Genomic DNA, 15463 nt, shown 5'->3' with positions numbered 1-15463 from the left:
ACGCTGGATGAAAGAGATGAAAGGCTTCCTGGCAGCCCCCACCCCGACTCAGCAGAAAGCTGAGGGCAGATCCGCTACTTCCCCTGAAGAGAATGGTAATCACATGGTATCCTACTGTTGGCACACTGGCAGCCAGGTGCAAGTCCCTGAATGGCTGAGTGGCAACAACAAGCAGGGGGAGGGTGACGGTCACCTAAGGTGGCACTCGGCCTGGTCCCTGTGCCCAGGATAGCGGCCACAACGTCACCACTAAGAATGTGCTTGCTGTGAATGCCAAAGGAAACCATGGACTAGGAATCTGGCTGTAGTCTCATGCTTAACGAATAAGTATAAATCTAGACAGCAATACGATAATAGGATCATACTATGCATACAAAAAATATAATGAAATGTCATTCGAACAAACAGCCATCTACCTGTCCAGCATAGAGTCAGTGGGAGAGCAGCCTAGACCAGTTACATCCAAAGCCCTGTGCAACGCATATATGGTGAAATGGTGTGACCAAAACCCCAGCTTCTGGAAGACACACACCCTCTTTCCGGCGCTGCTGCATCCAGGAAGCTGTGTGTGCGAAGGATTTGCGTGCAAGTCCAGTGAGCCATCAAGCGGCAGCAAATGCGGCTTTCATCGCTCTCGGCCGACTGCGGAAGCGCCAATCTTTTCACACTCAGCAAAGCATGAGCACAGCACATCTGTTCGCATATGAATGAAAGAGGGGCACCTTTCCTGTGACGGTTCTGATCCATTCTCAGCAACACACAAGAAAATAAACCAACTTCTGGACTAAGGAGCCACAGATTAATGTGTCGGTGGCCAATCACAAGGCCGCTAATGTGTAAGTGCTTCAATATGACCAGAACATGGATGTTCCCATTAATATCCTTCAGAGTTCATGATGGGTAGTGAGTCCCAGCTGTTTATGGACATTAACAGCAGCTGTTCACAGAGTGATGGAGAGTGTGTCATTATGGCATGAGAACCAATGCATTTCTAACAGATTGCCCTCCATTAATGGAAGCAAGTACAGAAGACCAACCCAAACTAAACTGATGCTCATGTAAAACCTTCCTGCAGATCTTTGTGAGGCTGGGGAGAGGTGAGGGCATCCAGAAGTGCATCCTGTAAGGCGTTAGGATGAAGGTTCCCTTTGCAGCTGTTCAGAGCCGGCAGCCCACCTGCCTGCTGCCGTGTGTGAACCCGCGGGCCGTGTGGGCCGGCTATGCTGTCCACGGTGCTGACGGCAGCACTGAGCACTGCGTCCATGGTGCCGCATGTGGACCAGAGTCCACAAAAACGCTTTAATTTCACACCACAGACAAAACGGTATAACCTGTACACTGAAAAAAATGAAACATTGGATCAACTTAAAATATTACTTCATTTTTTCACACAATTTTTTCAAGTCAGTTCAACTTAAAGTAGTCAATCTAATACACAGGTGTCAAACTCCAGTCCTGGGGGGCCGGAGCCCTGCACATTTTTGGGTTTCCCCTCATTTAACACACCTGATTTAACTCCTTGTACTAATTACCACACAGTTCTTGAGCTGAATCATTTATGGTGGAACAGGGAAGGGACTAAGCTACACAGGGCTCTGACCCTCCAGGACTGCAGTTTGACACCCTTGCCATCGGGTGTTAAGTCAATGTGTCTCAACCTCTTCCCAAATTGCAAGCCCAAAATGGGTGGCCCATATCTGCCCCATTTTAATGTGCACTCATTTGAACTTATTTGGGCATTCAGCTGCTGTGTTTTACTAATCCACCATAATAAGAAAGACTCAGACCAACATAGCCTTTTCTCATTTAAGCATAATAGAAAAGGTGTTTTCAATCAGGTTACAAACCAGTCATGTTCACCTGAGAACTGCATGTGGTGTAAAAGTGAGTTAAATGTATGGCACCAAGCGCGGATAATAAAGCTAGATTGTTTTAGACTGCATCTCATAATTATTTAGCAGTACTGAGAAAAGGTGAGAGCTTAATGGTGGAAGGAGTGCGTTTCTGCTAAAGCAGATATAATGGTTGGTGGCCTTATTGCTTTTAGACCACAACTTGGGATAGAAGAACAAATCAAATCACTTTGCTCATTTAATATTCAGAGTTTCATTTAGAAACCTACCACGATTGAGGATGGTATGGCACTGATATTAGTATTTACCACCTGTTGCTCTCACTATTTCCAGGTTGCCTGTGTTGGTGTATGTTAATTGGTCTGAGTAGTGCATTTTGATCCTATATATGTGTATCCACAAAGAAATCTTCTCAATTGTACAGGTCTGGATGCTTTTCCTAGAGAGCCCAAGCTTGGAGAAGGAACAAAGAAATTGATTTTCCTCTCAGCCAAATTCCCTCCTACTTAAACCATAGAAGATAACGCACAAGAACTATTTCTGTGGTTTTTGTTTTCTTGCCCTATTCATCACAATCGCGGTAGATAAAAATGAAAAATCTGTTAAGTCAAAAACAGTACTGTGTCATGCTATGCAAATATACATCCAGCACCATTGGTCTACAGGGGAGTGGGTGGTACCAGGAGCTGCACAGAAAAGGGTATCACAACTGCCCTAACACCTGTCCGCATATATTAATCATCCAAGGGCAGGACTGGCAATCAAACACAACCCCAACACCATTAAAATATATACCAATCAGGAGAATCATCCAATATGTTTCCAAGAGTTCTTCTGTCAATTTTTTTGATACCAACATGCTATAAAATCACATGTCAGCAGAAAAACCACCTGCACTACAGCTCTCTAATTACCAAGATCAGTTAGAACAGCAAAGCTTCAAAATGAAATAATAAAAAGCTGTAAGGTCCTTTTTGGTCAGAATCTTTCTCATGATGGTGGGTAAATCTGGGATGGCTCTTCTGATCCTCATAACTTCTTGTCCGCATATTACAATGGGGCAGATATGTGGAGGTGGAGACTCATTGACTTAACACCCGATGGCAAGGGTGTCAAACTGCAGTCCTGGAGGGTCAGAGCCCTGTGTAGCTTAGTTCTTTCCCTGTTCCACCATAAACGATTCAGCTCAAGAACTGTGTGGTAATTAGTACAAGGAGATAAATCAGGTGTGTTAAATGAGAGGAAACCCAAAAATGTGCAGGGCTCCGGCCCCCCAGGACTGGAGTTTGACACCTGTGTATTAGACTGACTACTTTAAGTTGAACTGACTTGAAAAAAATAAGTGTGAAAAAATGAAGTAATATTTTAAGTTGATCCAATGTTTCATTTTTTTCAGTGTATGTGCAGGATAGGTTGATTGATGAGTCTAAATTGACCCTGTAGTGTTTGCGGTGTCATTCACTAGTGTCGATCATCTGTGCTGGATGTGTTTTTAAGGTTGTGCTGTGGGGTGCTGTTATGATCGCAGGGCGAGCGAGCCGGAAAGCGGAGCCAGTAGGTAGGGCAAGACGAGGGTTTAATCAGGCGACAGGACTAACAGACTGGGAACAACGCATGACACTACAACGTCAATGACCGGACTGGGGATACAAACAGGAACGCGGACTAAATACACTGAACTAATGACAACAATCCGAAACAGCTGTAAAACACTGGGATTCCACATGAGGTTAACGAGGGGGCGTGGCACACATTAGGATCGGACGGAGCGGGGCATGACAGGTGCACCTGAGCGAACTCTGGGCAACTTGTTCTTTTGTTGGCTGTATTGGGGTGCAGCATATAGGTGTATGCCTTTTGAACAAACCCATGATTTATGTATTTTGATTGCTTAATAAAGTTAAAATATTTTTTATGTTTAACGTGTTATTTGGGGAACTTTCCTTAAGCTCTGACAAAATAAGGGTGGCCTAGTCTAATTGTGGCCTGCTAAAATTAGCTGAATATAACTTGGGCGCAGAAGATTAAAAAAAATATATATATATTTTTAAATTATGACCGCTTCGTAGGGTAACAAAATCTTCAGTTGTTTTTTACAGTACTCGGGGGCATTTTAACATTTTCGACCAATCAGCAAATATTATTTTGACATCATAGCTGGGAAACCAATGAAAAGTGAGACTCAACGTTCTAGATCTTTGGTTACGTAAACATCGGGTTGACACTCCCTATAAAAGAGCTGGGTACTGTTTCACTGCGTTCAGTTGGTGCTTCCAGCAGACATTATTATAATGTGCTGCTCTTGTTCCGTAAATTAAAATCCAAAGAAGAAAAAGAAAAACATCCAACGGAAAAAAAGAACATGCAAAGGGAAAAAAAAACAATCAAGGAAAAAAAAACATCATCCAAAGGAAAAAAAGGACCTGATATGGGTCTTCAGTAGAACTGAAGGGCAAACAAGGTAGGGGGAAATACAAATTTCGTTTGGCCAGAAGCCAAGGTAAGTGTTTTACCCGTTATTTTTTTAAAGCGGTTTTCAAAATGCTGCTTTATAATTGTTAGAGATAGTCAGTGTGACAATTAAGTGACCCAGTCAGCACAAGTACTGTATATCGGTGCGTGCTACGTCGCTGATACGTTAATTCTTGAAAGGTCGACATCTATAGTAGCATTTCAGGCTTTTGCACATTGGCACTGCTTAGCGGCGTTGAAACAGCTCCGTCCAGACGATGCGATCGCGACATTTTCCGTCTCAACAGCGATGAAAACGCTACATCTAAGTGAAACTCCGCGATGATTCCCCGACCCTCTTATTATCCTACGCGAAAATATCCCGACCCTCTTACTATCCTACGCAATGATTCCCCGACCCTCTTATTATCCTACGCGAAAATATCCCGACCCTCTTACTATCCTACGCGGTGATTCCCCGACCCTCTTATTATCCTACGCGAAAATATCCCGACCCTCTTATTATCCTACGCGATGATTCCCCGACCCTCTTACTATCCTACGCGGTGATTCCCCGACCCTCTTATTATCCTACGCGAAAATATCCCGACCCTCTTACTATCCTACGCGATGATTCCCCGACCCTCTTATTATCCTACGATTGCCAATAATTATTTCTACGTTTGCTTTAGTGTTGAACACGTATTAATACTAATATATTTTATTTATAATATATAAAAAATACAAAGGTGTTCGTTAAGAGTTTTTATTTAAAAAAACAAACAAAATATACAATGCACACGTTAAATAAAAAAAATACAGAAAAATAAAAATACTGAAAGAAAAGAACTATCGAACAGGCCTTGTCAGCATGTCACGAGCCACTCTGATGGTTGTTTCAGCTTCGGCCTCATTTGGACTAGACACCATTTATTATACAGTAAAACTGGTCCAAGTCGCCGGCTTGTAACTCGTCTAAGTCGACGCTCAAGCAAAAGTAAATCGGAGCGGCTGTGCGAGGTAATTAAGGGAGCTTCTCCCAGGGTGGCGATCAGGCAGACAGGTCAAGGAACAGCAGGCGATAATCGTGGTCGTGGTCCGTAAGCGAGGGGCGACAGCCGAGAGATCCGTCCGACGAGTGAACACAGGACAGGAGAACAAGCGGGGAGGAGGACAGGAGGAATCGGGCTCAGCAGGACCGGTAGGTCAGGATCGGGAGCTGGACTGAGGGAAGGCACAAAAGGTAAGGATCTTAGACAAGGTAAACTGGCAAGGCATGGGAGAGCAGGGAGACGGAGGACAGAGAAATGCTTGGTAAGGCTTCTTTTCATCAGCGCAATATTTCGCAGTTTGAAGTTCGCAGTTTGAAAATCGAGACTGGCCACTGATCCGTATAGGGCCGCCAGCACCACGTTTAAATCTAACCATGATGCATTGCATCAGGAGCAGAATGCATTGCTTTAAGCCAGCGCTGTAAACCCAAGGCAGAGTGTGGATGAACACTTTCAAACTGGGCTCTAAAACCATCAAAACTAAAGCGGCATATTGAAACAAAGCACCCAAACTTATCGGAAAGTCTTCACCCTGTAGGATTACAAATTTATAAAATGTTTAATCTAGCTTCCAATGTAATAGTATATAAACTAAAAGAGATAGGTACATTGGGTTTTGCATTTTGAGGTAAAGATGGTGACATTCTAAGAAGATCTAGTCTGGTAGCCCAGGTGTCTGAGACATTAACACCAAGTGATGTTGATTACAGCAGCTGCAGTGTTGTGTCAGGGAAGGAAAAGCTGGACTCATGTGTCACACTGTAAAGTTGTTCCCCCACCGGCAGGGATAGGATAGGACACACAGACCAGTGAGGAGCCCAGGGAAGAACCGATTGCAACAGGCATCGGGGCCCAAACCCTGCGGTGAAGATTCCCACATAGGCCTTCCCCATCTATTAGGCCATCCTTACCTCACTGTTCTTTAGGTGTCATGGGATTTAAGAGATAGGGAAAGAAGGAACAACAGTAGACACAGATCGAACAGAGGATACAACCCTAGTGTTTGCAAGTTTTGTACAACAGATCACTAGGACCTAAGGATATAGAGAGACTATCCCAGAGCTTACCCTCAGCACACACAAATTTTTCTGAATTCAGAAGAGCTTTGATCAGCAAAATGCATCAGGAAGGTGTACCATGGGTCAAAGCGCTGCTGGCGGTACTGTGTAGTATGAGAGCATCACCTAACAGATCAGTAGGACTGAGCCCTCATGAGATTATTACTGGACGCCCAATGCCAGGTGTGATTGATCTTAGAAATGCTGAGCTACACCTTGCTTCAGATGCCCTGATCGCTTACTGTGAAAACCTCACAAAGGCAGTACAAATTGCCAGAGAGAGAGTTGAGTCGTGTTGGCAGACTCCACCAGAAGGTGGACACACAATCATCCCTGGTCAGTGGGTCATGATAAAATCGTTTAGAAACAAACCATTAGAGCCTAAGTGGCACAGACCACATCAAGTGATGTTGATTACAGCAGCTGCAGTGTTGTGTCAGGGAAGGAAAAGCTGGACTCATGTGTCACACTGTAAAGTTGTTCCCCCACCGGCAGGGATAGGATAGGACACACGGACCAGTGAGGAGCCCAGGGAAGAACCGATTGCAACAGGCATCGGGGCCCAAACCCTGTGGTGAAGATTCCCACATAGGCCTTCCCCATGTACTAGGCCATCCTTACCTCACTGTTCTTTAGGTGTCACGGGATTTAAGAGATAGGGAAAGAAGGAACAACAGTAGACACAGATCGAACAGAGGATACAACCCTAGTGTTTGCAAGTTTTGTACAACAGATCACTAGGACCTAAGGATATAGAGAGACTATCCCAGAGCTTACCCTCAGCACACACAAATTTTTCTGAATTCAGAAGAGCTTTGATCAGCAAAATGCATCAGGAAGGTGTACCATGGGTCAAAGCGCTGCTGGCGGTACTGTGTAGTATGAGAGCATCACCTAACAGATCAGTAGGACTGAGCCCTCATGAGATTATTACTGGACGCCCAATGCCAGGTGTGATTGATCTTAGAAATGCTGAGCTACACCTTGCTTCAGATGCCCTGATCGCTTACTGTGAAAACCTCACAAAGGCAGTACAAATTGCCAGAGAGAGAGTTGAGTCGTGTTGGCAGACTCCACCAGAAGGTGGACACACAATCATCCCTGGTCAGTGGGTCATGATAAAATCGTTTAGAAACAAACCATTAGAGCCTAAGTGGCACAGACCACATCAAGTGATGTTGATTACAGCAGCTGCAGTGTTGTGTCAGGGAAGGAAAAGCTGGACTCATGTGTCACACTGTAAAGTTGTTCCCCCACCGGCAGGGATAGGATAGGACACACGGACCAGTGAGGAGCCCAGGGAAGAACCGATTGCAACAGGCATCGGGGCCCAAACCCTGTGGTGAAGATTCCCACATAGGCCTTCCCCATGTACTAGGCCATCCTTACCTCACTGTTCTTTAGGTGTCACGGGATTTAAGAGATAGGGAAAGAAGGAACAACAGTAGACACAGATCGAACAGAGGATACAACCCTAGTGTTTGCAAGTTTTGTACAACAGATACTGCTCTGTCGTCTTGTTTTCTTTCCCCAGCAGTGGGGAGCTCGTGCCCTGACCACTCCCTCACTTTTAATGCCCCACAGTTTTTAATTGCAGTTCATACACACACATTCATACACACCCACATGTACACACCTTACACATACACATATTGAGGTAGTCTGAGGGGGGGCCCCGTTTGATCCCCTCCCTATGGGCCAGCGCAGTGTGCCGGGTGTTGCGGGTGGTCCCGGAAGGGTCCGGAGAGTACCCGACACACCCACCGGGACCCTGACCCACAGTGGCACAACCGTAATGATAGTAAGTTGTAAATTTGTATTGTGCTGGTTGGTGTTGCGGTTTATTGTTATTGTTCTTATCACAGTTGCAGCTGCAGTTATCAGTTTTGTTGTTGCTGTTACTGTTGTTGCCGCTCGTTTGTTTTATTTTAGTTTCATTATTATTATTAATTTTTGTTTTTCTTTATTTGTTTTTGTGGTTTTTTTTTGTAATGGAAATTAAAAATAAAGCAGTCCTCCGCAGAGGGGGGGTGGTGGAGGGAATATATAAAAAAAAACTTAAAAATACATCCCAAGCATACCGTCTGCCAGTAGTGGGGTGACATGCCTTGCCTGCTCACCCAGTTTAAATGCACCTGACCATCTATTCCTTTTCTATTCCTCTGACAATACTGACCATCTAGTCCTTTTTTTTGGGGGGGGAATAGGGTGGGGCGTGCAGGATTCCTCCGTCTGCCCGCGGTGCCGAGCTCGTGTCCTGACCTGACTCGTGTTTAATTGCACACACTTCAGTTACACACACACACACATTCATACACACCCACCTGTGTTTTAAAATGATGTGAGGGGGCTATAGGGCTCTCGAAGAAACAAACAGGCACACTTAGGTTCACTCAAAAACCATTGGCATGGATGAGCAGTTAAACGTTTCTGTCTTTCAGAGAGAAGTACAATTGCCATGACTCAACCACCAGATTTGTTAGTCAAAGGTTTTGGACCTTGTACACTACTCATCATACCATGATGCACTTAGTTACTAGTGTTTTTTTTTCCTTTCGAAATGTATTGGAGTGTAATTGTCTTAATGTGCATGGAATACTGGAATTGTACAATGAGTTAAAGATGAAGGCAATATAATAAAAATGCTAACCTTGTATTTTTTCTTCTGTTTTAGTAATTGCTGTCTGATGGCTGTGAGGGATGGGTGGGGCGAGGAAGACTCAGGGACTGGAAGTGGGATTAAAACTGAGGATAACATGCTCATTCTTTTTTGTATTGTTTACAATTTTCCTTCCCTCAGAAAAGAGGAGTTTCCTGCTATATCTATAGAGATTCTGATGCTGCTATTTTTGTTAATAAGTTTGTTGTTCTTTACAAGTTGTATTGTGTTTTTGTTAAGTGTATATTTAAATTTACACAATTCTGTATTCAATAAATGCTAAGTTGAGAAATTTTGTGTATCGTTTGTCATTATTAGTGGGATATTTTAACATGCATATAAAGGGGAAAACGTCTAATTATCGGCCAAAAAAAATCGGCAGCATATTTCGGCCATCGCCTGACCCTGACTCCTAAATATTGGCATCAGCTATTGAAAAACCCATATCGGTCGACCTCCATGAGTCATAGTACATTCAGTCCAATTCATCCATCGAGTTAAGTCACACCCCCACACCCACTTGAGGGGGCACTCTGGCAGATGCGAGGATGGGAATGTTCTTTCCCCTATAACACCCCCTCCAGAAGTACATCTCACTCCAGTTCACATTTGCTCCTGTTCACAATGATGAAGCAGGATTTGTTGGCTGGACAAGTGAAGTTGTCCTGCTGCCGGGTCTCGGTGCTGTTTTTCCACCTAAGCTTGAAGGTGGAAATGTGTTCCATCTTGGTCCCTGGGACTGCAGCATAGCCGAACATCACCAGCAGTGTCGGCCACACCCACCACCAGAACCATCCTATACACATAAAGAAGAACTCACATGCACATTAGTTTTCTCATAACTAACATTTATTAACTGGGAGATGTCGGCAATTTTGGCGCCTGGCTCCATAACATCCACGGTGTTATCTTGTCCCATAGCTATAACTTCTGCAGGTTTAGGTGGTTCGTCTTATTGTTGAACCCACATACCTGTGTTTTTATTCTCTTTACTTATTTCCAGACTCGCTCCCATAATTCTTTACCGCAAACTTCCTTGTTCCTAATTTTCCAATTTTGATTTCTCCACGTAGGCATCCAAACAGGTATACCATTCGCTACTGACTGAGAATCAGTATACAAATAACAATCATAATATGAATTCTAGGTCATAGTAGGACATCGTGTCCTATTGTCATCTGTTCCATTTCTAATAATGTCCAATTACATGCCAGAAGTTGTTTTTTTTCAGATATCTCCTGCTACCCTCCGGAAATTCGGTATTGCTTCAATTTCACTACCTTGTTTGCAAGACATATAGGGAAAGGTTGCATTTTCACCTTCCCCACCAATACCGGTCACGCTGTCACTGTACCTCTGAATTTAAATTGTCCATCCCCCTCCTGCAGAGTGTGAATTACCCTCCATAATTGGGGGGTACTGCCTTCATGACACTTCTATGACCATTACGCTCCGCTACCGCGTCAATACGAATAGTCGCCACCAGGATCAATGTTAAGAGTGCAAGATGCGCTAGGGGTGTTTACTGACATGTATGTAACACACAGTCATGGTCTGGACATGCGACAAAATGAGAATCAATACAGAAGATCTCATTATCCTTATCCCTATCCAAAAGAACTTGGTTTTGATAACTCCCAGGAATTATCCTAGGAGAAGTATACTAGTAAAAGTAATAAGCCTATACATTTACAAACAGCCTGGTCTGGTCCAGCAGTCTGGTGTTATTCCTGCCCTCTCAGTCCCCCCAGCTCCAACAGCCTTCAGAAATACATATTTAAATGTTAGGCTAATATCTGTCTTGATGATGCAGTAGATCTTAAAGTGCAGCCTAATTTCTAACTCACCTCCTGCCATCTCCCTGCTACCTGCTCACTGTCCTCATCCTGCCATCTCCCTGCTACCTGCTCACTGTCCTCATCCTGCCATCTCCCTGCTACCTGCTCACTGTCCTCATCCTGCCATCTCCCTGCTACCTGCTCACTGTCCTCATCCTGCCATCTCCCTGCTACCTGCTCACTGTCCTCATCCTGCCATCTCCCTGCTACCTGCTCACTGTCCTCATCCTGCCATCTCCCTGCTACCTGCTCACTGTCCTCATCCTGCCATCTCCCTGCTACCTGCTCACTGTCCTCATCCTGCCATCTTCCTGCTGCCTGCACACTGTGCTCATCCTGCCATCTCCCTGCTACCTGCTCACTGTGCTCATCCTGCCATCTCCCTGCTACCTGCTCACTGTCCTCATCCTGCCATCTCCCTGCTACCTGCTCACTGTCCTCATCCTGCCATCTCCCTGCTGCCTGCTCACTGTCCTCATCCTGCCATCTCCCTGCTACCTGCTCACTGTCCTCATCCTGCCATCTCCCTGCTGCCTGCTCACTGTCCTCATCCTGCCATCTTCCTGCTGCCTGCTCACTGTCCTCATCCTGCCATCTCCCTGCTGTCTGCTCATATTCAATACTGGATTACTTTTTGCACTAATTCCTAAATTCTTGCTGCTACGTTAAGGAACCTCTACTGTTTCTCCACTACCTCAACTCATCACCTCAACACCATATTATTATGTTATGTTATGTCGTGTTTATCGCACTTTTGTTGTTGCTCTTGTTTGCACACTCGAACGTGCACTATGTTGTAAAATTATTTTGTCAATCTGTCTTGTCTCTGCTAGCCAGCTAACTAGGCCTCTTAGCTAGTTTTAGTTTTTCTGTTAATTTATGTTGTAAATCTATGTTGCATGTAGCACCTTGGTCCTGGAGGAACGTTGTTTCGTTTCACTGTGTACTACCTGTATATGGTTGAAGTGACAATAAAGCCTACTTGACTTGACTTGACTTGACATTTTGAACATTGGCTTTTGGTTCTCTTTCATTTTTCTCTACCTACAGTTTCTGAAAATCTGTAAAATTTAAAATACTTCACACTTTTTACTTGTTTTCAGTTTACATGATAAAGTTAAGCTTACAGATACAGTGGTACCTCAGAACTCGAATATAATCCGTTCAGAACTCCGGATCGAATCCTAAAAAGTTTGAGTTGTGATCGAATTTTCCCCATAAGAAATAATGGAAAACCAATTAATTGGTTCCCGGCCCCAAAAAATGACACCTAAATATGTTTTTTTTTTTTTTTTTTGCATTTAACCACAAAATAAACCAGATAAAACAAGAAGAGCATATACTGTACTAAACACATCATCTGTGTTAATCATTTGTAAAGTAAGAAAATAAATGTATCCAAACAATGTGTCCTGCCTCGATCGTCCCACGCCCCCTCATTAACCCCGTGTGGAATCCCCGTGTGATCAACTGTTTCTGGTTGTTGTCATTAGTCCTCTGTATTTTGTCCATGTTTCAGTTTGTTTTCCCAGCCCAGTCATTGTATTGTCCGTCTGCGGTTTGCCTGCCTTACCTGTAATTAAACCCCGTATTCCCTGATACCCTGACGTCTGTGCCTTTGTCTCCGTTCCATCCCCACTCTGCACAACAATGTTATTATAATTAAACGTATTAATGGTTTATTATCAATATTAAAATAATGAATAAGAAATCTTTATTTTTTTACAGTTTTTTTATTATATAATAATAATTACTGTTACTGTCTATCATTGTCTAAATGAATTTTTACTGTCTAAATACTTGTATTCAGCTAGTGTAAACATGCACGATGCTATCACAGCGAATGCGAGGCTGAGACTGAAACTTTACCCTTTGTTTCCGCTGAGAGACGTGAGGCGTGACTCATTTCCCCACGTGACTCATTTCCCCGCGCGTACAAGTTATCTTAGGTCGGCATTCACGGTTTGACTTCTGAGACTCAGATCGAGCTCTAGGTAATTTTTTTTCGAACTGGTTGGTTCGACTTTTAAGAAATTCGAGTTCTAATGAGTTCGAGAACTGAGGTACCACTGTATTCAGTTTACAATAGCCCAACATAAAGTTTGAAGTGTTTATTTTATTTCTGCAGTGTTTAAAATAAAGCCAGCTAGTTGGATTTTATTGCATGTTGAATCAGTTTTCCCTGCGTGGAACTGTCATAACAAAATACAAAATTGGTAGTTTCCTGATTTTATGCTTAAGATGGTATAATTGTAATTAACCTCATGTAATTTGAAGCACTAACCATTGAATTCTTATTTCTTTTGCAGGAGACTGTGATGAACACTTACAGTTTATCTGATGTTTCTGAATACACTGACTATAGTGATGCAGACTGTGTGCCAGATAGCGACGGAAGCTCCTCCGATGAGTCCAACCAAAGTAGTTCTCTATCTCCTGTTGTCAAGAAATCCCAAAGCGGCCAAAGATTTCCGGAATTATCAAGACAAAAAGAACAGATTCACAATGAGCCTACTAAGACGAGAAAGTCTTCTCAATTGTTAACCCAAGATTTCCCACATAGTGAAGAAAGTGTTTTTGCTTGTAACTCCATCAGCGTGTCATCATCTCAAAGTGTACAGGGCAAATACACCAAGAAGCAGTACTGCTTATTTTGTGGAAAACCATTTTCAAAAATCGCAAGACATTTAGAATCTGGCCATAGTTCTGAGAAAGAAGTTGCAAAAGTTTTACGATTTTCAAAGAATTCAAGAGAACGTCACATCCAGCTAAGCATTCTGAGGAAACGTGGCAATTTTACTCATAATGTAGATGCTGTCAGAGTAGGATCAGGAAACATGGTTGCTTGTTATCGTCCTACGAAGACCAGAAAAGCTAAAGATTACATACATTGCCTTCACTGTCAAGGTCTGTACTCTAAGGACACCCTTTGGAAACATATTAAAATCTGTCCGCAAAATCCAAATCCAGATCCATCGGAAGGTGGTAAAAAATATGTTCGATCATTATGTGCAATGTCTACACCAGTAGGTCTAGATGTTAACCAGAGCTTCAAGGACGTGCTTTGCAACATGGCATATAATGAAATTTCTTCCATAGTTAGGAGTGATAGATGTATCCTCCAGGTGGGACAGCATTTCTTCAATAAAATAGGATCAGACAAGGGCAAGCATGATTACATACGGCAGAAACTTAGAGAGATTGGTAGACTTCTGCAGGAAGCACGAAAGTGCACACCACTGCGCAAGATGGAAGATTTTGTTATACCGTCCAACTTCCCTCATGTGGTTAAAGCCATGAAAGTAGTAGCTGGCTACGATGAAGAAACACATTCATACCAAATTCCATCACTGGCTATGAAACTTGGTCATTCTCTTAAGAAAATTGCAAGCATTGTTGAGAGCAATGCCACAATTGTTGGAGATAATGATCTAGCAAAATCTGCTCGTCGTTACGTTCAAGTACATCAGTCTAAGTGGAGTGAGTGCATTTCTAGCTGTGCCTTAACTACACTAAGGGAAGCAAAGTGGAACACACCTCAGTTGCTGCCCTTTACTCAAGATGTGAAACTGTTGCACTCACACCTGGAAAAAAAGCAAGAAGAAATGCTTAGGCTACTTAAGATTTGTCCTTCACGAGACAGCTACACTGGACTAACCAAGGTTACCCTCACACAGGTCATCCTTTTCAACTGGAGAAGAGAGGGTGAGGTCTCAAAAATGCACATGTCCATCTTTGCATCAAGAAACAAAAAAGAACTTCATGATGATCTTGCCATCTGCATGTCGGACTTTGAAAGAACACTTTATGCGTCTTGAGATTAGGGGCAAGAGAGGTAGGAAGGTTCCTGTTCTTTTAAAACCTTCCATGGTTCATTCCATGGAGCTCCTGATGGAGTTTAGAGAACAATGTGGTGTTCCAACAGAAAACCCTTTTTTGTTTGCTCGACCGGGGGCACTTTTTGCATACCGTGGCAAGGACTGCATACAGCAGTTTGCCAAAGAATGCGGTGCTAAACAACCGGAAGCATTGTCATCCACTAAACTTTGCAAACACATTGCCATGATGTCCAAAGTTTAAAATCCTGAAGAAAATGAAGCAGACCAATTGGCTGACTTTTTGGGCCATGACATCCGTGTCCATAGGGAATATTACCGCTTGCCTGAAGGAACACTTCAGCTGGCAAAAATGAGCAAAGTGTTAATGGCAATGGAAAAAGGAACTCTTTCAGATTTCAAAGGGAAAAAATTGGATGAAATTGAAATCAACCTAGATGGTATGCTAGTATTGTTAAATGTATCTTTAAATGACTGTATAGTCATAAATATTTTTAAACTTAAAGATTTATTTAGAAAAGTTTATTAAATGTTTGTGTTTATAATTAGAAATATAAAGTATCTTTAAATAAGTATATTCAGAAATCTGTTTAAATTAAAAGGTTTATTAATACGTTTCTGAAATGTTTGTGATTATAAAATCGACCCAACAACCATTGATGACTCATCTAGTTCTGAGGAAGAGGAACCTGACAAACAGAATGATGGTCTGCCTG

The sequence above is a fragment of the Paramormyrops kingsleyae genome, chromosome 24, assembly GCF_048594095.1.
Source record: "Paramormyrops kingsleyae isolate MSU_618 chromosome 24, PKINGS_0.4, whole genome shotgun sequence".
NCBI classification, from domain to species: domain Eukaryota; kingdom Metazoa; phylum Chordata; class Actinopteri; order Osteoglossiformes; family Mormyridae; genus Paramormyrops; species Paramormyrops kingsleyae.
This window is presented reverse-complemented; position numbering follows the sequence as displayed.